Source organism: Stenella coeruleoalba, assembly GCF_951394435.1.
Source record: "Stenella coeruleoalba genome assembly, chromosome: 12".
Classification (NCBI taxonomy): Eukaryota; Metazoa; Chordata; class Mammalia; order Artiodactyla; family Delphinidae; genus Stenella; species Stenella coeruleoalba.
Genome location: NC_137158.1, coordinates 31,030,843 through 31,058,199, shown reverse-complemented (window position 1 = coordinate 31,058,199; position 27,357 = coordinate 31,030,843). Strand labels below are relative to the sequence as shown.

Below are 27,357 nucleotides of genomic sequence, written 5' to 3'. Positions count from 1 at the left end.
GGTCCCATAGCATTTTACATAATTATTAGGAATGCAAACATTGAAATCAGGGATGTGGAATTACATTCCAGCCTCACCTTTTATTTGCTATATGACCTCTAAAAACTTACTTAAGTTCTCAGACCTTCAATTTCTCAAATATAAAATATGGCAAAATGATGTCATTGTAAGAATTACATTTAAAATGCTTAAGCTACAAGAAGCTTTTATCATCATCATCATTATCAACACTATGATTATTGTCAAGTTTTTGACTTTTCAAAAATTAGTTCTTAGAAATAGGGAAAGAACAAAATATGAAGCAGAAATTTTGAAACATGTCATTCAGTCTGTCAAATACTGATGGAACTGCACTGAATCCAATATAGGTAATATATTCGCTAGTTCAGATCATGCATATTTGAGGACAGCTAAAATGGGATGGTCTTTTAGAGATGATGGTTTTAAGGTACAGATTGAGAAATCTACCCCATCCAGAAAGTTATCTAAGCAGTTATTTAACTGAAAGACAGAATCACACACCTAGCACATAAGATACAAACAAGGTCACACAACAACGGCAAAGCCAGGACTTAAGCTCAGGTCTGTCAATTCCAGACAAAGGTGTCTCAAGTGATCTTTACACTCATAATTCAGAGATGTCATATTACCTGGTTACATGAGGAAAAAACTCAATAGGAGAGTATGAAATTTTCCATGGTTGTACTTCCACAGGCACTTCAAAATTACAAAATTAATTTTAAATAAAAATGTATTCTAAAAAAAATGTATTCTAAACCTCAAGTATCACAAGTATATCCCCTTTAAACCTGTCCTCCTGTTATAAATCCTGTCTTTGTTAATGCTACCATCCAACCATCTCAGAAACTTGGAGCCATAGTGATATTGGGTTGGCCAAAAAGTTCGTTTGGGTTTTTCCATAACATCTTATGGAAAAACCCAAACGAACTTTTTGGCCAACCCAATATTTTTTTCCCCCTCAGTAGTCACTTGTACTGACAATTATATTTCCATAACATTGACCAAAGCTGCATCTTCCCCTCAATTTCTGCTGATACTGCCTTAATTCAGGACCTCATTGTCTTATGCCTGCACTGCTGTAATGGTCTCCCATCTAGTCTCCTTTATCCCAGCTCTCCTACTCACTCCTCATTCTACATTCCACTCTCCACTCCTCTACATTCTCATCAAAATGATCTTCCTAACAGTCTGATTGTGCTAACTCCCCAACTTGAAACCTTCCATCTCATGCAGTCTCTCCTCAGCCAGGCCCCTATACATCTGTCTCTCCCCATTCTCATCCTCAGTGTCCATTCTCATCCCTCATGCTCTCTGTGTGTCAGCAATTTTCTTTTTCATCTTTGCTCTTTTTTCTTTAGCTTAATGCTATTTTTCCAGTGTGTAATTATATGATTTTTCCCACTCAGTCTAAATATTCCATTAGTGCTTAAAAAGAAACTTCTATGTAAGTACTATATAGACCCATTAGATGAAGCTTGTGTCAGTTACTTATAGAAGTATGTTAAAATCTTTTTGGATTGTGGGTTTGTCAACCTTCCATGTAATTCTGTCCACTTATGCTTTATATTTTTAAAATAATATTAGTTATATATAATTTCTAAATATATAAACATATACATTTTAATATTCCACTTAACTTTATATTAATTTACATATACTTTGTATAAAAATGATATAGTTATAGCAGATTTCTTTTGGTTAGTATTTATCTGGGATAAATACTTTTACTTTAGTCTTTGCTGTGTCTTTACGTTTTAAGTATGAATCTTTAGATAGCATACAACTGGGATTTTTAAAATCGGATTTGACCATTTTTGTCTTTTAATTTCAGAGTTCACTCTATTTTCATTAATTGGGATTACTGGCCTATTTAAATTTATTTCACTTAATTCATGCACCTGAGACTGACCTATTGGATTTTTTTTTCTCTTTTTTCTTTGTATGTCTCTTTAATTCCTTCAAGAAGCATTTCCTGAGCAACTACGATATTGCAGGCACTGCCTCAGACATTGGTGATCAGGGCTCGAGGGAACAGACAAGATTCTTGTTCTTAAGGATGTTACATTCTAGTGGGAGGGGACAGAAAATGGATAAGTAAACAACTGAATAGTAACATAAATAGTAATTAACATATAAAAATTGTGTTCTATTCTTATTCTTTTTTCAGAAGCTCATTTTTTCTTCCCAGCCTACAAGAATACCCTGGAGATGGGTCTCTCCTTTTCCCATTTCTCTTCTGATATTACATCTGCCTCACTAATATTTTTATATCATAATTCAAATAATTCTATTCCCTAGCTTAAAACCTTCAGTGTCTCCCCATTGGCTACTCCACTGAGTAAAATACCTTAGCCTGACATTGAAAGTCCTCTGCAAAATGGCTCATCCTCCATTTTCTAGTTCTTCCTTCCATATATCCTTATGTATCCTCTACTCTACTCTCTAGCCAAATAAACTGCTTACTTCCTATTTCCAAACACATCTAGTTATTATTTTCTCTGCCTCTTACTCTACTTTCTCATCCCTTTCCATTTGATTCTATCACTTCTGCCATTCTTTAAAGAACATTTTAAAAGCTACTTCCCCAAAAAACACCCTTCATGATTCCGTATGTTTGTGGGCTCTGCATATTTTGAATTTCATAGCATTCACTATTTTTTACCTTTTTAAAGGACATCATTCTATATTTTTTCACTTATTATAAGATTTTTATTGAAGTATAGTTGATTTATAGTGTTTCAAGTATACAGCAAAGTGACTCAGATATACATATATACATATATATTCTTCTTCAGATTCTTTTCCATTATATATTATTACAAGATATTGAAAATAGTTCCCTGTGCTATACAGTAGGTCCTTGTTGTCTATTTTATATATAGTAGTGTATATCTGTTAATCCTAAATTCCCAATTCATCCCTCCCCCCCTTTCCCCTTTAGTAACCATAAGTTTATATTCTATGTGAGTCTATTTCTGTTTTGTAAATAAGTTAATTTGTATCATTTTTTAGATTCCACATGTAAGTGATATCATATGATATTTGTCTTTCTCTGTCTGACTTACTTAGTATGATAATCTCTACGTCCATCCATGTTGCTGCAAATGAGATTATTTCATTCTTTTTTATGGCTGAGTTATATTCCATCATATATATATATATACTAATGTAAGCTTCTTAATGGCAGGATTTTTTTTTCTTATTCATTTTGATTTCCAAACAGTGTTAAATAAAATTTCCTGGAGATAACACATGAGCAGTAAATAACCCTTGAATTAAATTAACAATTGTGTCTAAGCCTGGCCACCACCTTATACCATCCATCATTATCCCAAGTGGCAAAAATATTTGGATAAATGTCTGTAAATGACCAACAAATAAAAAACTATGTTGCTTCATTCTGGAGAAAATTTTTTTGAAAGTAAAACACCTCAAATGATTAAATAGCCTTTTACAATAGTTAAATTGTAAAAATTAAGTAAGCAATAGAAATATATGAAATATATCTATACTTAGTTCAAGTAATGAGTAAAAGTATATTTTGCTTGTTAGGAATGGGAGAGATAGGAAGCAGAGAAGAGGAAAAAACTGGAGAGTAATTACTTTAGATATGCGATGTTAAGAGTTCCTTGGAGATGCAGGTAAATTATTAATATATTTATTCATCATTTTTCAGTAAACATGTATGGAGTACCTACTACATGCTAAGCACTGTGCTAAGCCCAGGGAGTACAAAGATGAATAAGGTTTAATATTTGCTATCAAGAAACTGAAGCTTAGTGAGAAAAAGATAAATAAACAGATAGAGGAAAATGTAGCAAGTATTACAACAGAAGGATCTGTGAAGTACAACTGGAAAACTTAGGCAGGAGGCTCTGTAAAGGTTTCAGGTGAATTAGCTCTTCTACTGAGAAAACAGCATGAGAGCTAGGAAGGGCAGGCCTTTATGCTTTTAGAGTATTTATGCCCTCTTTTACTTGTAGATATTGTAATGATAAATTGATAATATTCTACATAGTATTAATGTCACACCATGGAGGTATCACTATCTTTTGCATATACTGCTTTAAGATATTTCATGAACTTCTGATTACAAATGACAGTGGATGCACATATTTATTTACTCCTCACCCTTGCAAAACCACATTAAACTGACAGTGAGTGAATTTTAAACTTATAAATCCATAAGGATGAAAAGAAAAGGAGAGGAGAAGATACTATATAAGCAATATCAAAAACATTTCTGAAATGTTGGAAGATAGGTGGATGAATGGTAACTGCTTAGCAAACCAGATAAGCTGAAACCTCAACCTGAATTGAAAGAAGCCAATAGGAAGCTGCCAATTTTACCTCAAAAGCCCAGAAAGTCTTAGGATATGAAAATACCAGGTATCTCTGAAGGTGAGATGTTAATACAATGAGGAAAGGATATATTAGTAACACAAGAGAATTAGTTGAAAGTTCACTTAAAAAAAAAATTAGATGGTAGATCCTCTCCCTGACCCCAACAGAAGATCTAAAGTTTGCACTCTGTAGAAGTTTGTACAGTAGAAGACATGTTCTGTTGAGTAACAGAGGATGAAAGGCAAATCCCTGTACTGAATGGTAAGACCTGAAAGTCATTTTCTGGTTTACTTCCCAGAACATAGACCTCTAGGTTTTTACCCTCCAAGCATGAAACTGGAGAAGTCTTCTTTAGAGAAACTGAAAGGCCCAGAGAAAACATGTACATGTATGAGATTTAGGGTCTCTCAATTAAAAAGCCATGTTGCCACCTTACTGTAATAAACCTCACCAATTAAAACATCCCTGTAATAATGGTTTTCCAAGTAATTATGAGGCCCCTTATTCTCAAATATAGGAGATAGCCAAGGATAACCTAACATATGGAGAAATCTTCTAGCATGAAAGAGAGAAACCAAAACATAGACTACGGAATCTGGATGGGGTCAGGTTTCTGGACAGAAATAGGAAAACTAAAAGATAGGAGGACTTGAATGTTTAGAGGGGAAATTATTTCCAATCTAAAATTCAGTACCTAGCCAATGTACTTAAAGAATATAAGTAGAAATCAAGTATATTTATAGAATAAGAAAATTCTAGTATATTCAAGGCCACAAAAATTTACCTCCTATGTATTCTCTTCAGGAATCTTCTGGAAAATGAACTTCATTGAAAAGTTGGCAGTAAACCAAGAAAGAGAATCAGAAAAGAAGGAGCCAGGAAAAAATAAAAAGAATGTCCCAGGATAATGGTGAGGGCTCTAGGATGGACATCTGCAAGAAAAAATAATGTCTGAAAGGACTGACAAGGAAACTGATTCACTTAACACAGATGTGCCTATCAAAACAGGGAATGCTTACAGAAAGTAAACTCAATATATCTGATGTATTAAAATGGAAAAGGGTGATGGTTGAGGAATAAACACACAATTTATCAAAGTGAGAAGATTTTGGAGATTGAAAAAAGTGACTTAATGTGTTCAATGACTGATCTGAAAGAAAATTCCATCACTTTTAAATATTTAAAGCATGGTTGCAGGAAACGCTAAGAAAATAAAAATTTTAAATCAATTCCACTGACAAAGTTTTGCTAATTGATTTATTTGAAAGCTCCTGAAATACACTGACATACCTCTTCAGTGATAGCTAGAGTATGGAGAAAGGATTGTTGCCTGTTAAAGGTGTCATTTGTACCTGATTCTAATTACTGAAATAAATGTGCCTCTCTCTTAAAAATTGTGGAGCAAAATAGGAGAATGAGCTATCATGTTTAACCTTTCTCCTAAAATTAAAACTGGCTAGAAATTAAAATTCTTGCTGTAACTGCTAGGCCCCGTGAGATGCCCTAGAAATCTTATAATAAAACTTCAACTTGGACTAATTTGAATGGCTACCTATTCCCTGCAACAATCTCTAACTGGTATGTGTAATAAAATATAAGCCATATAAATTGAACAAGATTTCATGGGAAACTTCCTCAGCTTAGCTATTTAGTGATTGTTCTTTACCTAAGAGTACTTGATTACATTTTCATTCCTACAGGAAGAGTCTACAAGTATAAAACAAAACTCTTTCTTCTTCACCTCAATCTAGCCTCAACTCAAATCTTCCCAAAGCCCTTCAGACATACTAGCTCATGAACTCAAATTCATCAAGAAGCCTGGCTGTTGTGGGAAACTGGTCTTCTGCTTTGGGTAAATCAAAGGAGGAGAAAGACAAAAAATTATATAGTAGGCCAGGAATGCACAATAGGCTCAGTGTCCAGCTAAGAAGTGAAATAAATTTACTCAGTAAAAACAAGAAGCGACCCCTTATTTTCAAACATAATCTTTTTAAGTTTACATGGAATTAGTCAAATTGTACTATTTACCCAAATTAAATAAATTTGACTAGCTTATTATTCAGCCCCCTCCAGTTTCCAACAAACAAAGCAAATGCTCATCTCAAGGCAATGAAAACTCAACTGGTTCAATTGTCTCAAAATTCACAAACCTACATCTGAAGTCATCATCTGAATCTCTAGAAATAAAAAAACATAAAACCTAATATTCTCTCCAACAGGAATAATCATTTTGTCTCCCCAAACTAACTTACCTCGAAAATAAAAATAATCATTTGAACAATGTTCATATAGCACAGATATATACAACAGTTCCAAAATTAATTTCCTGAGTCATTAAAAGTTTTAAATTGTGGTTGTAACCACTAGCTTAACTAGTGAATCCTTCAAAGTTTTGGGTTTCTCTTGAGATGATAGTAACCTGCCTCAGGGGCAGAGAAGGGACCCTTAATATATTATCTTCTTAAAACCTAAATGAAAAGGATACTAGACTGCACTGGGAAAATTTCATTTGTGAATAAATATATGTATGGTCTATCATTTGGTAATTTTTAAGCTATCTGATAACTATGTTGAAAAATTATCTTTGCTTCTTACTGAGTTAAATCTCTCAGATTTAATTCATTCACGTCCATCAAAGCCTTTCTAGGGCAAAGAATGAACCTGCACACATAAGACAATTCCAATAAAGATATTTTCTAAACTTAACCAAACATTGCTCCTCCCTCCTCAACCTGAAACTACAGGGTAAATTCATTCAAATACAACCATTATAAAATCATTTTAGAAGACCCTTGACAACAGTAAAATTGACCTCATTATTTCAGTGTACTCACACATTTTGTTCACAGGCTTAGGACATAAGGACTCAAAACCACCTCTGATGCTTTCTGACAGATTGGAGATGAACTGGATTCCACAGGGGTGCACACTCCAAGGACATCTAGAAGCCAAATGACAAAAAATTAATATCTCCAGATTCTGTCTGTGCAGAATCAGGAGCAACTCTGAGATTTTTAAACTCTGAGTGTACCATCAAGGGAGTCAAGTCCATTTTTTGTTAAGCTTTGTTATGTTCCAAGATTTCATCAAAAATAGCATTGTATTCTGAAACCAGTTTTTCTGTATCAAAAACTTAACTCTGTTATTGTTTATATTAGTCTCAGTTTTCATTTCAAGAGGGACAGAATTTCAGACCAGCGTATTGGCTTTTTATGAAAATTTATTCAAACATTTCATGAATTTTATAACTAGAACTTTAATTCATTCACAGAAAGAATATCATAAGACCATATAACATAATAGTTAAGAAGACCAGCTTTGAAGAGTTGGTATCAGTTGAGTTGGAGTCTGGTTTTTAAAGGTAAAATGAGACTAACACTAGTATCTATTTCATGATGGGGATGTTAAGATTAAACTTAGCACAGTACCCGACACATAGTGTTTAGAAATGTGAGATTTATTACTTTATTAGTCTCCATTCACTCAAAATTCACACATTCTTAAGAACCATTCTTACCCCCTGTGCAGGTATTCTACTCTTTTTAATTAATGAAAGCAGTTACTGTAGGAGATTGCCCCATAGCCAAAAGGGGAAAGTAGAAAGCTTTAATTGTAAGGCAAAGAACTTTCAACAAGCTCAGAAATTACCTCAAAACTCAAAACCAACATCAAAAGTCAGTAGCAGAGTCCCCAGAAACGAAAACAAAACAGTTGCACAGCAGTATGTAACATCGGGTGAAAGCGGCAAGACCAAGTGTTAGGAGCTGCACTATGTCCTGTCAGTTTCCTCTTCCTCATGCAATGTCACTAGACAGGTATAGTAGACTCTTTAGTTCTGTCTTGGCCTGGGTTTCCTTCAAATCAGAATCAAAGAAAATGCCAATGAGTGAGTAATTTATTTGAATGCAATTCCAGGAAGTATGATTAAGGGATAAGGGAAGTCAAAATAGGAGAAAAAATAAATAAAACGATATATTATCAAGTCAGTGCCATTATTAGCAACTGATTGTTTAATTTAGCAAGACTTTCTGAGAAGCCTTATGAAACTGATTTCAGAACCATGTCTACAAGGGAAGAAAAGGAGAAGCATCCATCCAAAGTTCCCATTCCCCAGAGATCAAGGATCACTCAATGCTGTCACCTCCAATGCAATTCCAAGTTGTTCATACATGAATGTCAAACAAGTTCCCACAGGTGGTCTTATGCCATGTGTGGTAAGGCATTATTAATTTTAATCTACATGAAGTAAATCAAAGCCTGAATGCAAATGATAGCGATAGCCATGGTTGGAATAAGTGTTGAGGATTTAAAATGATGAGCAAAGAGTTCAGCAAACAAAAATCAGCCAATGTTAATACATCACATTAATAGAATAAAGGAAACCAAAGCACATGATCAAGTCAATTGATGCAGGAAAAGGGTTTTATAAAACCCAATACCCTTTAATAATAAATGTATTCAACAAACAAGGAATAGAAGAAAATTTGATGGTAAATAAACAAGATAAAGGACATTTTTGAGAAACACACAGTCAAAATTATACTCAATGATGAAAGATTCAAAGTTTTCCATCTAAGATCAAGAACAAGATTAGAATGTCCACTTTCACCTTTTCTATCCAACGCTGTACTAGAAGCTTTAGCCATAGTAATTTGGCAAGGAAAAAAAAAATGGTGTCCAAATTTGAAAGGAAGGAGCAAAATTATTTTGGCTCACAGATGGCATGATCCTACATACAGAAAATCCTAAATAATCTACAAAAAGTCTATTAGAACTAATAAACACGTTCAGCAATAGTTCACTGTAAAGATCAACACACAAAAATCAGTTACAATTCTATATACTAGCAATTAACAATGTGAAAATGAAATTAAGAAAATTATTTTATTCACAATAGCATCCAAAACTGAAATAATTAGGAATCAAGTTAACCAATGAGGTGCAAGTTTTACACTAAAAATTACAAAACATTGTTGAAAGAAGTTAAAGACTTAAATAAATTGAAAAATATCCCATGTTCATGGATTTGAAGACTTAATATTGTTAAGATAGCAATACCACATAAAGCAATCCACAGAGTCAATGAAATCTCTATATAAATCCCAATGACATTTTTTGCAAAAATGAAAAAGCTTGTCCTAAAATTCATATAGAAATAAATTGACCATGAATAGCCAAACCAATCTAGAAAAAGAAAAACAAAGTTGAAGGACTCACACTTCCCGACTTCAAAACTTACTCCAAAGCTATAGTAATCAAAAAAAATGTGGTACCAGCATAAGGATAGGCACATAGATCAATGAAATAGAATCTAGAGTCCAGAAATAAACTATGGTTAATTATTTTTTGACAAGGGTGCCAAGACCATTCAGTGGGGTTGGGAGAGGACTTTTCAACAAATGTTGTTGGGTAAATTGTATCCAAATGCAAAAGAATGAATTTAAACCCTTATTTAACACCATATGTAAAACTCAAAATGAATCAAACACCTGAATGTAAGAGCTAAAACACTAAAACTCTTAGAAGAAATATTGGGGTAAATGTTCATGACCTTGTATTTGGTAATAGATTCCTAGATATTATACCAAAAACACAAGCAACAAAATAAAAAATAGATAAGTTGGACTTCATCAAAATTAAAAACTTTTGTGCATAGAATAACACCAACACAAAAGTGAAAAGGCAACCTACAGAATAGGAGAAAATATCTTCAAATCATAAAGCTGGTAAACACATACAACACAACACATGCAAGTAAATAAATGTTGATAGTAGCACTACTCACAGTAGCCAAAAGGTGGAAACAAACCAAATGTCAATCAGCTGAAGAATGGGTAAACAAAATATGGCATATGCATAAAATGAAACATTATTCAGCCATAAACATTTTAGAATGAACTACTGATAATGTGACAATGTGGATAAACCTTAAAATTATGCAAAGTGAAAGAAGCCAGATACAGAAGGTCACATTTTGTATGATTCTATTTATAAGAAATATCCAGAATAGGTAAATCCATTGACAGAAAGTGGATTAGTGATTCCTGGGCAATAGGGGAATGGGTCCCAGCTGTTTAATGGGAACAGTGTTTCCTTCTGAGGTAATGAAAAAGTTTGGGAATAAGATATAGGTGATAGTTACACAATATTGTGGATTGCCACTGAGCTATACAGTTTTAAATGGTTATTTTTATGTTATGTGAATTTCACCACAACTTGTTTAAATGACTCACAAAAACATCTAGAATAGTTCTCAGTCCTCAGACTGCTATAGGTCTAGCTAACTGAAGTCATGTCACAGTCAAAGCAAATAAGTATGCTTCCTGAGTACAAGAGAGATTAATTGAGGGGATATAGAGAGAAGTAAATATGTTGGGAGTTCTAAGTAAATTACCTGAAGCTGCTCCTATCAGCCTAAGGTTTTGCCAAAGGTCAAAGTTAAAAACTTTTTAACTGAGTCACCTTGGGTCAACAGAATTCCTCTGCACTTGTCAGTCTCTCTGTCTGAACCTAAATTATCCATAATATTCATTACTTATTCATGTGCTATTTTAGGATACTGTCTACATTTTCTGGCAGATAAGAAATAATATCTCTAAATAAGCTTATTTAAGCCAATGAACAGGGAGAAAAATCAAAATGGGAAGAGAATAGAGGATAACTTTTGGATCTGAAATTATATAATTATAACTGGAGTTGACTGCACAAAGAGCTGTATTGTTTTCTCAATAAATAAATCAACTTCTGAAAACAGAAATAATGTATAAACGTGCATGGAGGATGGCGGATTGTGTAAGTAATATTTAAGAATACAAGCATACTATCACATCTTTCCTCTACACTAACATATCTCATTTATACTCTACTTAATTTATTTACTTTAACAGATAATATTGAGTCCTGCCCAATTTTAAAAGCAGTAATTTTCAACATTTCTCACCATGTCTTCATATGGATCCAAAGTCAGGTAGCTCCAAGACAAGTTAATCAATACCCTTTTTAAGCTAATGAAAAGTTCTTAAAAATTGTAACAATGAAAACAGACATACATAGACACATACACCAACGACTGCTTAGTGGACGTGTGGAATCTCTCTTTTCACTGCCCCTCTCTTCTTTAACCTGCTGCTTGACAAAAATTCCTAGTAAGATTCAAAGGGGAGGTGTGAGTAACATTGCAGATAACCAGGAGTTCTAGAGAAATAACCCATTTCTGGCTAGAAAAGGGAATTGTTAAATCCACAAGTCTCCTAGGATATCTTCATAGACCTCCTGAGTAGAACCCACTCTCTCCCCTTTGACCAAGTCAGAATAAACTTCTAAAGAGATATTCTGGAAGTCTCTTTGATCTTTGTGAGCTTGAAGGCCCCTCCCCCTTTGCACTCACTATATGGTTAATGATCCTCTTCCCCTTTCTTTTGGGAAAAAAATGAAATAAAATTTGCGACCGTCATCCACTGTTCTTAAATGACATAGTAATGTTGGTGTGTCCTTATAACCATGACAGCAAAAGTAGAGAGCATGCAATGTTTGCTAAATTCCTACAGGAAGTCTCTATTTATCCAGGAATCACACTTGTTTGCTGTTTTAATATTTGTCTTAGAGAATAGAGAAACTATATAAGGTTGAATGGTAGTCCCCAAAAAGTTATGGCCATGTCCAAATTTCTAGAACTTGTGAATGTTGCCTTATTTGGAAGAAGGATCTTAGTAAATGTGATTAAATTAGGATCTTGAGATGAGATTATCCTGGATTACCAGGGTGGGCCCTGAATCCAGTGACAGGATCCAATTAGTATCCTTATTATACTGAAGAAGAAAAGACATATGAAAGAGAAAGCAATGTGGTGATGGAGACAGAGATTGGAGGTATGTGGTCATAAGTCAAAGATGTCAAGGAATGCCTGGAGCCATCAGAAGCCAGAAGAGTCAAGGAAGAATTCTTCCCCAGAGCTTTTGGAGGGAGCACAGCCGTGCCAGCTGATGCCTTGATTTTGGACTTCTGTCTTCCAGAACTGTGAGATAATAAATTTCCATTGTTTTGTGTCACCAAGTTTGTGGTAATTTGTTACAGCAGCCTAGGAAAATGATACAGGAAACATCCCTTTGTGCCTTAATGAGATGAAAAGTCTGTTGCCCTCATGTCTTCTTCAAGAGGAAATACCCTCCCTTGGAAGCATCTGTCTAGTAGTGACCATAGGACTTGGCTGTAGGTTGATGTAAAACTCCTCTGTGCCTATGCCTGCAACCAACCTTAGCGAGACTAAATGTTATGCAGATCACATTTGAACTCTGAATAACAATGCCTTGGCTGAGAAGGAAAGGACAATAAAAAATATATTTGACTTCTCCCTGCTTTTTATAATGCTGAAACTTCCATCTCACTGTATATTTAAAAATAAAAGTGGGGATAGGTCAAATATGGGAGTCAACTCTCTTTCCCAAGAATGTAAAACAAGAACTAACTTCCTCAACTCCCAGAAGCCACAATTCTACAGACACCGGCAGTCAGTTTTTAGCAATCTTCCCACAAGTCATCAAGTATCACCGTGCTTGGACCCCAGTGGAAGACTCCTTGGAGCTCCTTTTCGGTGGCTGTTTTTATCTAACCAAGTAGCTTATTATAAGAGAAAAATCTATTTATGCCTCTCTCTCAACTGTTGCAGGAAGAGAAGGACACTGTGAGAGAGAGAGAGAGAGAGAGAGAGAGAGAGAGAGAGAGAGAGAGAGAGAGAGAGTGTGTGTGTGTGTGTGTGTGTGTGTGTGTGTGTGTGTGTGTGTGTGTGTGTGTAAGTCGTATAGTAAGTGATAACTTGCCAAATATCACAGAGTACACAGAGGACTAGACCAGTATTTTGAACCCATGCTATATGACCATAAATCCTGTATTCTTTCCACTATACTGCAGTCTACAAATGTGGCCACTGGTTAAAAATAAGAGGCAAAAAGAGGTGTATTCATTTTAAATTTAAGATCTAAGAAGAGCTAATAGCTTTTTAAAATTTGGGTCCATGCAACCTGGAAGAAATGGAAAAATTCTTAGAAAAGTACAATCTTCCAAGACTGAATGAGGAAGAAAAAGAAAATATGAACAGACCAATCACAAGCACTGAAATTGAAACTGTGATTAAAAATCTTCCAACAAACAAAAGTCCCCCCCAAGACCAGATGGCTTCACAGGTGAATTCTATCAAACATTTAGAGAAGAGTTAACACCTATCCTTCTCAAACTCTTCCAAATTATAGCAGAGAGAGGAACACTCCCAAACTCATTCTACAAGTCCATCATCACCCTGATACCAAAACCAGACAAAGATGTCACAAAAAAAGAAAAGTACAGGCCAATATCACTAATGAACATAGATGCAAAAATCCTCAACAAAATACTAGCAAACAGAATCCAACAGCACATTAAAAGGATCCTACACCATGATCAAGTGGGATTTATCCCAGGAATGCAAGGATTCTTCAATATAGACAAATCAATCAATGTGATATACCATATTAACAAGCTGAAGAATAAAAACCGTATTATCATCTCAACAGATGCAGAAAAGTTTTCAACAAAATTCAACACCCATTTATGATAAAAACTCTCCAGAAAGTGGGCATAGAGGGAACCTACCTCAACATAATAAAGGCCATATATGACAAACCCACAGCTAACATCTTTCTCAATGGTGAAAAACTGAAACCATTTCTTCTAAGATCAGGAACAAGACAAGGGTGTCCACTTTCACCACTATTATTCAACATAGTTTTGGAAGTTGTAGCCATGGCAAGCAGAGACGAAAAAGAAATAAAAGGAATCCAAATCAGAAAAGAAGAAGTAAAACTGTCACTGTTTGCACATGACATGATGCTATACATAGAGAATCCTAAAGATGCTACCAGAAAACTACTAGAGCTAATCAATGAATTTGGTAAAATAGCAGGATACAAAATTAATGAACAGAAATCTCTGGCATTCCTATACACTAACAATGAAAAATCTGAAAGAGAAATTACAGAAGCACTCCCATGTACCACTGTAACAAAAAGAATAAAATACCTAGGAATAAACCTACCTAAGGAGAAAAAATAACTGTATGCAGGAAACTATAAGACACTGATGAAAGAAATCAAAGACGATACAAGTAGATGGAGAGATATACCATGTTCTTGTACTGGAAGAATCAACATTGTGAAAATAACTATACTACCCAAAGCAATCTACAGATTCAATGCAATCCCTATCAAACTACCAATGGCACTTTTCACAGAACTAGAACAAAAAGTTTCACAATTTGTATGGAAACACAAAAGACCCCGAATAGCCAAAGCAATCTCGAGAAAGAAAAACGGAGTTAGAGGAATCACGCTCCTGGACTTCAGGCAATACTAGAAAGCTACAGTAATCAACACAGTATGGTACTGGCACAAAAAACAGAAATATAGACCAATGGAACAGGATAGAAAGCACAGAGATAAACCCACACACATATGGTCACCTTATCTTTGATAAAGGAGGCAAGAATATACAATGGAGAAAAGACAGCCTCTTCAACAAGTGGTGCTGCAAAAATTGGACAGCTACATGTAAAAAAATGAAATTAAAACACTCCCTAACACCATACACAAAAATAAACTCAAAATGGATTAAAGACTTAAATCTAAGTCCAGACACTATAAAACTCTTAGAGGAAAACATAGGCAGAACACTCTATGACATAAGTCATAGCAAGATATTTTTTGACCCACTTCCTGGAGTAATGGAAATAAAGATAAAAATAAACAAATGGGACCTAATGAAACCTAAAAGCTTTTCCACAGCAAAGGAAACCATAAACAAGGCAAAAAAACAACCCTCAGAATGGAAAAAATAATTGCAAATGAAGCAACTGACAAAGGATTAATCTCCAAAATTTACAAGCAGCTCATGCAGCTCCATATCAAAAAAACAAACAACCCAATCCAAAAATGGGTGGAAGACCTACATAGACATTTCTCCAAAGAAGATATACAGAGTGCCAACAAACACATGAAAGGATGCTCAACGTTATTCAACATTAGAGAAATGTAAATCAATACCACTATGAGGCATCACTTCACACCACTCAGAATGGTCATCATGAAAAAATCTACAAATAAATGCTGGAGAGGGTATGGAGAAAAGGGAACCCTCTTGCACTGTTGGTGGGAATGTAAATTCATACAGTCACTATGGAGTATGGTATGGAGGTTCCTTAAAAAACTAAAAATAGAACTCCCATATGACCCAGCAATCCCACTACCGGGCATACACCCTGAGAAAATCATAATTCAAAAAGAGACATGTACCACAATGTTCATTGCAGCACTATTTACAATAGATAGGACATGGAAGGAACCTAAGTGTCCATCGACAGATGAATGGATAAAGAAGATGTGGCACATATATACAATGGAATATTACTCAGCCATGAAAAGAAACAAAATTGAGTTATTTGTTTTGAGGTGGGTGGACCTAGAGGATGTCATACAGAGTGAAGTAAGTCAGAAAGAGAAAAACCGTATGCTAACACATAAATATGGAATACACATATATATGGAATCTAAAAAGAAAAAAAATGGTTCTCATGAACCTAGGGGCAACACAGGAATAAAGACGTAGATGTAGAGAATGGACTTGAGGATATGGGGAGGGGGAAGGGTAAGCTGTGACAAAGCGAGAGAGTGGCATGGACATATATGCACTACCAAATGTAAAATAGATAGCTAGTGGGAAGCAGCCGCATAGCACAGGGAGATCAGCTGGGTGCTTTGTGTCCACCTAGAGGTGTGGGATAGGGAGGGTGGGAGGGAGGCTCAAGAGGGAGGAGATATGAGGATATATGTATACATATAGCCAATTCACTTTTTTATACAGCAGAAACTAACACAACATTGTAAAGTAATTATGCTCCAATAATGATGTAAAAAAAAATTGGGGTCCATGAAATAAATCAATCATGTGTCATTTCCTAATGAACTTCCTTAATCTGCTAATCAAGACATATGTAATGAGCCCATTTTCCAAAGATCTATGTTCTTGTTTCCACTGTGTTCAAAACACAATTTATTCATTTTAAACAGGAGTCATGTTTTGTTCCCTGCTCCTTTCCCTGCTATAAGAGATGATCATATATATATGTACTGTATAGATACTCCTCTCAACATAGCTACAAAAGGCAATTAAACTGGGTTTAATAATTTTACTGTTTTGTTTGCAGCCTCAAATGGAAGGAGGCTATGTGTGTACCCCTTTTTATGGGATCTTACCAATATCAGAAAGGAATAATTATTCATTGATTAAGGCACAGTAAATCTCCTACACACTAAGGATAATTTATTGAGCTATAAAACCAATGCGCAATCACTTTTCTGCTATTGTTCATTTACACACAAGAAGAAAATTATAGATACCACTTAGAAAAAAAGAATACTGACCCTAAGGAATATTCTGTGTTTAATTTAGATTAAAAGCTACTGAAAATCCACCAGTACAACACCAATGTTACACACACACACACACACACACACACACACACACACACACACACACATTTATTATAATGTCCTCATTTTACTCAGTGATGATTCAGTGAAAGAAAAGTAATATTAAACAGCCTGAAAATATAGCGAATCAGAAGTTAAGTTTATGCCTTGCACCTGAGGTAAAGACAATTATAAAAGAAATGCATTGTATATTTGACTCTGCAGCAAGTGAGTACAAGGCTAAAACAGGTAATATTTATTTAAAGTTTCTTGCTGGGGGCATAGTACCTGCAAATGAAGAATTATCATTACTGAGTAAACATCCATTTACATTATATGGTTACACTGTACACTTGAGCTCTATGAAAAAATAATAAATAAGAAAAACCTATGCTCTTTTAATAGACCTCAGAGCTAAAATGGAAAATAAACTCACAGAATTGAAATAGATGAATGTTAACTACTTTTAAAGACATATTTGACATCTCACATAAACATAAATTCATTCCTTTAGACTTCAACACATATTAACTGCACCCACAGCCAGGCACTGGAGAAACAGAAGTGAATGGGAGAGATAAAATGCCTTCCTGGATGTCTAATAGGACTTAATGCATACATCTTTAAGAGTATGTATGTATGCCAAAAAAGCAAAGATGAAGAAGCATAGAATGATGAAGGAAGTGCTGAGAATTTCTTGTTGACCCACTAGGCTCCAGAATACAGTGATACCTACAAAGCTAACAATATCAACAATTCCAATATTTTCATGTAGCTACACTGAGGTATAGAATACATCATACCTTCCATCTCTACTAGTAATCCTGGATCTTGGATCTCATATACCCACTATACTACTGCCATCCAAATTTGCTTTAATTCTAACCCAGAGTAGGAAAAGAGAAAATAGTGACTATCTTTGGCTGATCAGCTGCTTCCAAAATCCTTGATAACATCCTTGGACACAGAAAACCATGCCTCCGAATCCCACTTAAGCTCTAGATTATTCTTATTGCTCAGGTATTCTGTGAATAACACAAAGGAAGTCTTCATTTCTCAGCCCTCCTTGCAGTTAGAAGGGGTCATGTAACTGAGTCAAGGCCAATGGAATGGGGATGGAAATATTATATACCACTTCAAACCGTGGCCCCTAAAGCTGGCTGCACAAGATACTACCCTCTTTTTTTCTATTCACTGCCTGTGAGACAGCAAGGTGAGCTTGTACCTACATGCTGAAGATAGCAGCATTACAGCAGAAGAAGCTTCCAGCTCCCTGAATGACTATATGGCGTAAAAATTTCTGTACTTTTTCATCACGGACCAGGAACAAAGAGTGTCCTCTTTAGTCCTTGGTCACTTCAAAATAGTTTAGCAACCAAATTCTTAAAACTTAATAACCAACATCATGCTATGCTGGTCTGTAAGGAATTAAGATACAAAAGAAATGAGAGTAGAAAGAAGACATAACTCATTTGTCAAAGGAAAAGAAAGTTGAAAGCTGACACTCTTTCTCTGAGGCACAGAATTGTTCTTTTCTAAACTCATGACATATGCAATCCTCCACCACCCCCATCACCATCACATCACTATCAATTCTACCTCTACTCTTTGTCTCAATTACTGGACCATCCTACAATGTTGTTGTTTTTTAACAATTTATGTCCTGCCAGACCCAACTCTCAAATCATCTTTATAGTAAATCTTCTCCATGTAACCTCCACATCCTTTTATTGCTTCCTCTCTGCACCCCCTGGCATCTACACTTACTCCATTCAAGTGAGGCAACTATATGTCACTTATTGGATTCCCCTGTGAATACCACAAAGGCAATAATCCCCGTCTTTGGAATTTCCAACATCCAGCCCAGAACTGTGCCCAGAGTAGGTACTTATAAATATTTATTGAATCCACTCTTAGTAAGTGACTTATTACTATTTAATATAGTATTTGTTTCAAACTTTTATTTTTGTCTTTGCAATAAGATTTCAAGCTGCTTGAAGCCAAGGCTGTATTATGTACCTTTACCCCGCACAAGCCTACTTGTGTGTTGTCATGCATTAAGTAGATAACCAAATAAATATATTAAACAACCATGTGGAATTCACTCTTTACGTTTTTCGAATGCTCAGAGAATTGTTAGAAAATTAAAGTCGATTTGGGGGGAAAAGAAAAATGTACATTCTACAGTTATGTATAACTTTACCTCTAATTCTGAGATATCTTCCTGGGCCATTGGTAGAAATAAAATGTAAGAAATCTTCAGGAACAGGTACAGAAAGAACATTCCTAAAAATGTCCTATTATTTCAGACAAAAAACTTTTAAAAATAGGCCTTCTTTACTTTTATAACGGTTGCATAACTAACCTCCTATCAGAAAGTTATCACCTTATAAATACAATTTTATTTCCCATTATCTCTAACACTAGCCATTTCTCCTTATATTACCCTATATTTTCCTACCACATAAGCATTATCATGCATTAGTAAGGGTATCCCTGTTATGAGAAAAAAAAAAGTATCTCAAGCTACCTTAGTTTACACTTCTTGAGATCATCAAAATTTCATGTGTTAATTCCTTGCTGCCTTATCTACCTCTGATTTTAATTTGGATTCCTATATAGATATGCCCATAGAAAGGGGTATTCACGGGTAGATGAGTATTTCAGTACACATAACAGTAAATTGTTCATTTACCCTAATAAATTGGCATTCTAAGATATTCATCAATAACTGTGAAATTTGTTAAACGTGTTTTTGCACAAGGACATCGAGCCACTGGCAACATGCTGACAATGCGAATTAGAGTTAACTGGACAAAGTAACACTACCCAATGTGGAGCATCATGTTGGCCATCCATGGTTCCTCTTGGGGCTATTGTGTACTTTACATCTCTTAAGCACCTGATAATCTACTGTAGCATATGATTGCTTAGTCATTTCAGGTCTTGTCTGTAAGACAAGATAACATTTAATATTCTTCTCGATCCTGAGAATCCATGGCTCTATGCTGTAAGTGCCTCCCACAGAGACCGTATTTTATTCCTGTTTGTATCCCTTTTATGGGTTGAATGTTTATGTCCCCCTAAAATTCATATATTGAGAACTTAACCCCAAATGTGATGTTTATTAGGAGGTAGGGCTTTGGGGAGGTGATTAGGTCATGAAAGTAGAACACTCATAAATGGGATTACTGCCTTTATAAACAGGACCCCAAAGAGCTCCCTTCCCCCTTCCACCAAGTGAGAACACAGCAAAAGGATGGCTATCTATGAACCAGGAAGTGAGCTGTCATTTGACACCAAATCTGCTGGTATCTTGACCTTGGACCTCTAGAACTATGAGAAATAAATTTCTGTTGTTTATAAGCTACCCAGTCTATGGTATTTTTGTTATAGCAGCCCAAACAGACTATGACAATTTCCTTGCTATCCAACATAGTTCTTGACATGGAAGGTAATCAATATGAACTTGTTGAATAGTTTATTGATTTACCATACGCTTTAAAATTACTGTTTTCCTTTTATCTTAACTAGCTATGAAAAGGGTATGGAGACTAGAGGTGACGGAAAGTGGGTATTAATGCTCAACAGAATAACTACTATGTGTCAAGCATTGAGGTGAATACTGAATCCTAACAACCTTGGAAACGAGGTTCCATTTTACAGCTGAAAATTTTATAGCTCAGAGTAATTATCTGCTCAGAATCACAATGGTAGTAATATAAATATAATTGGCAGGATTTGAATTAAGGGATTGTCTGCTTATCCTACTGTCACCCTCTGCCAGTTCCTCCACAGTTTAACACCAACACCTCACAGAATTCCTGCACAAAGTAGACACTCAGTAAATATTTACTAGATTAATGGCTGCAATGTTGTTCTTTGAGCCAACAGGAACTCTAATAAGCTGGTGATCATGTGGGACTTTACAACTTCTCTTACTTCTCTACACCATCCTCTATATTTCCCCTGAAACTCTGAGACACTTGTTTGGGATGCCCACTCCAGGATTTTTTATTTTAAAACTACATCTATTTAATAGACTTAAGAGAGTCAACTTGCACCCCTTCATCTTCTCTGGATTAGGAAAGATAAAGTGGAAAAAAAGAAAGACTTTCAGAAATAATCAAATATGATTTTACTGGAGGCAGAGTCCAGGAAGGCTGGAGAACACCAGGGAGAACGGATCACAGTGACTATGAGGATGAGAAGAGGAATTTGATTTGATTTTCTTTCTTTTCTTAAAATTTTTATTAGAGAATAGTCGATTTAGTTTCAGGTGTACAGCAAAGTGTATCAGTTATACATGTATATATATCCACTCTTTTTAAGATTCTTTTCCCATGTAGGTCATTACAAGAGTGTTGAGTAGAGTTCCCTGTGCTACACATTAGGTCCTTATTAGTTATCTATTTTATGCACAGTGGTGTGTATATGTCGATCCCAATATCCCAATTTATCCCTCCCCCTCCACCCCCCAACCTGGCTTTCCCCCGCTGGTAACCATAAGTTTGTTTTCTACATCTGTGACTCTATTTCTGTTTTGTAAATAAGTTCATTTGTACCATTTTTTTAAGATTCCACATATAAGCAATATCATTATCATACAATTGTATGCAACATACAATTCACGTGTAAGTGGAGTTTTATTTTGAGGAAACTCAAAGAAGAGTACATCAAAATAGCTAACAAAGATAATAAATCAAGGGGCATTCAAAATTTAATAAGAGAAACTAAGTCCCTGCAAAATCCTACTATATAGTTGTCAAACAAATATTTAAGTGGGCTTCAAATTAGTAGTCTGTCTGAGATATTGACCTGACCCAACAAGACCCTGGCCAAAATTTTCTGAACTAAGAGAAATCACCTTAAATGTGTAGCTCAGAGTTTCATCAACACACTTCTCTGAATCTAGAATGTTAGTACTAACTGCAGTTTAAAGAACAAAGTATCAGAAGAGGTTGGAAATGTAAGCATCATTTTGCATTTCACTACTGAATACAAATCAACAAGTTGACAATTTGTAACAACAAAATAAAAACACATCATTTTAATGCTGCTATTTTGGGCATTAAGTATTTTTCATATACATATTTGGTTTACTAATTCCAACTTTCAGTTTCTGCTAAAATATCTTTCATTAAATAATAAAGGTCTTTTATTTACTCATTCTAAAAAATCTTTACTTGTTGAATCTAGCATCACAAGCTACGCACTAAATCCTGCATAATCAGAGTGACCAAGGTAGATACTTGATGAGTCTCTACCTTATGAGAATACATAGTTCCTAAAGAAAGACAAATATTTTTAAAATTATACAAACAATTTCATAATTTCAATTTATGATGGTGTTGGTTATTTTAACATCCTTACTTAGCAATAAATTGATAATCCTACATTGGCCTCCCAACTTTTTTCTGGCCCATGAAGTTCAGAAATTCGGAAACCACTAAAATTAGGATGTAAGGATAGGTCAAGGAACTGGAGTAAAAGGGCATTTGCACATGAGGGAATGAGAGAAATAACATTTAGAAAGCAAGAATGTTATAACCAGAGTAGATATTTTTATGGTTCAAGATCTGAATGGCAGAGCCACTTATGGGCCTAAGTAAATAAGCTGCTGAAGCACACTGGAGATAATTACGATTTGCTGTGGACTTATGTGTCAAAGGTGTTACATGTATTCATCTTTACAACAGAGAGATGGGACATACTATAATTCTCATTCTATGGGTGACAGAAATAAGACATAAAGAGATTAGGAAACTAGCCTAAGGTCACATAGCTAGAAGTGATTTAACTCAGTCTGTATTCAGAATTCAATCTTTCAACTTCCATGCTCTATTGCTGCCAATAAAAAAGATCACTGGAGTAATGGAAACCAAAGTACAGTGAGACTGGGGAAATAGATGGGTCATCAGTATGATGGCTGAAAGAAGATTGTAAACAAGTTGCAAGACCCCCAGTAAAAATCAATATACAGGATGCTTCTGGAGTCTGTTGGCTGCTAGTAAACAATATAAACTAAATACAAATCAGAGCAACACAGAAAACAATGGCATATTTTCCCAGGAGCCAGTGAGGTTAATTTTTTTTCTTTTTCACATCCTAGAAGTAATTAAATTCAGTGGCCTAGAATCCCTGGGAAATATGATTCAAAATGTAATTTTACAGAAATTTGCTTTATGATAATAATCCCGCCTTAGCAAGAAAGTTGTAGACTCATAATTTCACTCTCACTAGCAAATAGAAAAGATTCTCAGTTTTCCACTGCTATCAACAAGCTGGGAGGGACTCTGTTACTTTTGTATATTTTTAAATCTAGCTGCATCACTTTGCTCAATCTATCCTGGGATATGGTATCTAGAATCAATTGGAATGTAGAGTAATGAACACATAAATCACTCTGTAATCATCAAATTGAATAAACATTTATGATTCTTTGATGTCCAAAAGCCCAAGAAAGTTATTTTTAAGATGATGTATCTCTTAATTATTCATTAAACACTGTAATCTTTATTAATAGATGTTATTTAAAAGATATGTGTCTCTTCTCAAGAACTGGTTCAACCCTCATGAAACCACATCCAGCCTTCTTTCTGTTCACCATCATCACATTCCACTTTTACCACATTTCCTATATCAGTCCAACACAGAGAGCAAATTTAGACATTCTCTGAAACAACTGGCCACATTGGAATAATATATAATTTATCATTATTATTTAAATTTTATCTTTAATACTCAGGCTATTGAGGAAATTTACTTTTGTAATTAATTTCTGTTTAATATGCAAAACATATTAATTTCATAATTACAATTTAATAAATATCTCACTGATTTCATCTGTCGATCCCCCCATAGCTGTACATGTATGTAGTTACACGTATTTTTAAAATTATTTTCATGAAAGATAACACATATATATAGAAAAGTCCATAAATGGCTGAACAAATTATTATAAAGCAAAGCCCCATAAAGTAACTCCTAGATCAAGAAACAGAATCTTAATATCACCCTTTGGAAAATTCCTTTTGAAATAATACATCTAGTCAACAAACTTCAATGACTGCTAACCTTACTGAAAGAGCGACAAGTGGATGCTATATTTTTTCTACCAGAAGTAAACAGAATCACCCATGAACTATTCTCTCCCTCTCCCCTCATGGAACTTAAAACAAATCAAGCTTCTAGTTCTAACTTCCAGGTTTATGGAAATACAGGGGACAGAGAAACATATTGAACAACACCAGGGAGATGTATTTAGCAAATATCAAGACTATAGAAAACACTATAGGGCAAATGACTCAGTTTCTTCCAACAACTAAAACAAAAAAGTAAGAAAGGGAAAAGAGAGGGACTGAGCACTTAAAGATGAAAAGGACTCAATTGTAGAGTGACTATATACTTTTTCACCCAAACCCGGATATTTCAGTGAAAAGGGATGCTATTGAAATAGGACTCTTTGGACAATCTAGAACGTCCAGTCTCACCATCAAGAGGCATAACAACCAAACAAAAGACGTGGGTAATTCTGAGACTACTGATTTGAACAAACCAACTGCCTAAAAATTTGAGAATATCAGGAAAATTTAAATACTGATTGGATAACTGATGATGTGAAAAAACTGTTAAGTTTCTTGGTGTGATAATGGTATCGCGAATATGTTTTTAGTACCTTATCTCTTACCAATATGTAAAAATATTTACACATTGAAATATGATGTATGGGATTTGGCCCAAAGTGATCCATATTGAAGGTAGAGGGTAATAGGGTAGTAGAGGTGATATAAGATAGTTCATAAACTGGTAATTTTGAAATTAGGTAGTAAGTATACATAAGTTTATCCAATTGTTTTCTCTGCCTTTTTTTATGTTTGGAATGTTCCATAATTATTTGCCTTGACATTTAGTTTACAAAAATATATTGCCAGCACCTCAGAAATCCCCTATATGCCGGCTCCCAATCACACCCCTCCTGCTCTTCTCTAAAACTGAGCACCGTCTTTTATTTTATGCCTTCATCACTATCTACTCATCACTAAACACTATAATTTAGTTTTTATATAAATGACCATATAGAGTAGATATTTTTTCTGATGTTTTTAAAATCTACATTACATATATAATGTAATGCCAGAACCTCCTGATAATTGTACAGAATGCCTTCCAGAATTATCTATCTGAAGAACAGGAGACTGAAGCATTTATCCCAGCTCTTGCCTTATTGTTTGAGGACTGTGTTTAGGGCATTAATTCCATACTCCCGGGCTGTGTTTTCACACTGGCTAAGAGATTCCTTGGCGCTGCAAAAGGCCATGAAATAAAAACTATGAAACACTGCCAGGGAGGTGAGTCACTAGCTACAGTTGAAATTAGAGATGGGTCAAGGGAATGTGATGTAGGGCACCAGTGGCAACTGCTAAAATGTAGTCCAATTTAATAATATTTTCCTCTATGATTAATGCATTTTTGTGCAGCTCAAAAAAAATTCCCTATCCCAAGTGCATGATGATATTCTTTGATATCATTGTTTAAGTATTATTTTTTGTCTTGACATTTAAGTGTACAGTCCTACTGGAATTTATTTTTAATTATGGTGTGATATAGGATCAAGTTTTACTTTTTTTCTATATTAGTATCCAATTCTTCCTGTATCACTTATTGAAAAGACAAATCTTTCCCCACAGTGCCACATTCACATTAGTAAAGTATCCACATAAGCATGGCTCTGTGTGGTAAAGATGACTACAAATTTTTTGTCACTTCTCCCATTGAGAGGCAGAATATATGCCCCCCCTTTGAATCTGGGCTGACCCTATAACCTGCTTTGACAGTTAGAATGTTGCAAAAGTGATGCTGTGTGGATTATAAGAGTAAATCTCAAAGATATTGGTAGTTACTGCTTTTGCGTGCTTAGAACACTCCTTTTTGGAACCCAGCTGTCATCTTGTGAAAAGTTCAAACCATGTGGAGAACTAAATGAAGGAGACTTGAGGTGCTGTGATGAACAGGCCTAACAATCTCCCAGCCAGCAGTCAGCACCAACTGCTACACATATGAATAAGCCATCTAGGAAATTCCATCTCTGTTGAGCTTCCAGAAGACTGCAGATCCAGTTGACACCATATGGAGCAAAAGAACCATCCTGCTGAGTCCACAGAATCATGAGAGAAAATAAATGGTTGTTGCTGTTTAAGCCACTAAGTTTTGGGATGGTTTGTTACATGGCAATAGATAGTGAAAAAAAATATGCTTTGGGGTTTTCTGTTCTGCTCCATTGGTCCATTTGTCTATTCTTGTCACACAGTCTTAATTCCTATAGCATGATAGTAAATTATAACATCTGGTAGAGCAAGTCTTTCTACCTTGCTCTCCTTCATCAAGACTACTTTGTCTATTTTGACACTGTATTTACATGTAGATTTTAGAATTCACTTTTCAAGTCCCCACAGATAACCTGTTGGGATTTTGAACTGAATTGCACTGAGTCCATAAGCAAACTTGGGGAGAATTAATATCTTTACAATATTGACTCTTTCAATTCTGTTATAGTCCTCCATTTATTTAGGTCTTCTTTAGCAACTCTCAATAATATTTCATAGTTTTTTGCACAGGTCTTCTACATCTTCTGTGAGATATGTATCTGGTCATTTAATATTTTATGTTGTTGTAAAGATGTGCTGCACTTTACCTGGTTTTTACTGGTACATAGAAATACGACTGATTTTTATATTAATCTTATATTCAGCAACCTTTTAAAATTTGCCTATTAATTCTAAAAATATTTTCATAGACCTTTTATCTGATATGTGCCCAATCATAACACATTCAGCAACCTTTTAAAATTTGCCTATTAATCCTAAAAGTATTTTCATAGACCTTTTATCTGATATGTGCCCAATCATAACGTTTAGCATGAAACTTTTATTTATTCCTTTAAAATTTTATTTCCTTTTTCCTTATTTTCCTTTTTCATTCAGTATTACAAATAAAATATTACAACATTGAATAGATGTGATGATAGAAGCATTTTTTTTTTTTTTTTTTTTTTGCGGTACGCGGGCCTCTCACTGCTGTGGCCTCTCGCGCTGTGGAGCACAGGCTCCGGACGCGCAGGCCCAGCGGCCATGGCTTACGGGCCCAGCCGCCCCGCAGCACGCAGGACCCTCCCGGACCGGGGCACGAACCCGCGTCCCCTGCATCGGCAGGCGGACTCTCAACCACTGCGCCACCAGGGATGCCCCATAGAAGCATTTTTTTTAATCACTCGATCTCAGACAAAAGTATTTTAACATTTCACCATTAAGGTATGATTTTCCTATAATTTTTTAACACACCCTATATGAGATTAAGGAAGTTCTCTTTTCCTCCAAGTTTGCTTAGAGTATATATTATGAGTGTTACGTATATCACATGTTTTTGTTTACTGAGTTAGTCATGTGATTTTTTCTCCTTTTTTTAGTGTAGTGAATTCTTTAAATTAAATAACTTCCAA

At 35.1% G+C, this 27,357-nt stretch overlaps 1 protein-coding gene across 16 annotated transcripts in view; it reads right to left on the bottom strand.

Annotated features, from left to right (window-relative positions):
• LOC307195594 (uncharacterized protein) overlaps positions 1-27,357 on the bottom strand; it is a 920,801-nt gene that overhangs the window by 613,113 nt on the left and 280,331 nt on the right. For all 16 annotated transcript variants that reach the window (XR_013830873.1, XR_013830874.1, XR_013830875.1 and 13 more), the window contains one exon: positions 7,200-7,306. The gene's annotated coding sequence lies outside the window, so the exon portion shown is untranslated. The remainder of the gene's footprint in view (positions 1-7,199; positions 7,307-27,357) is intronic.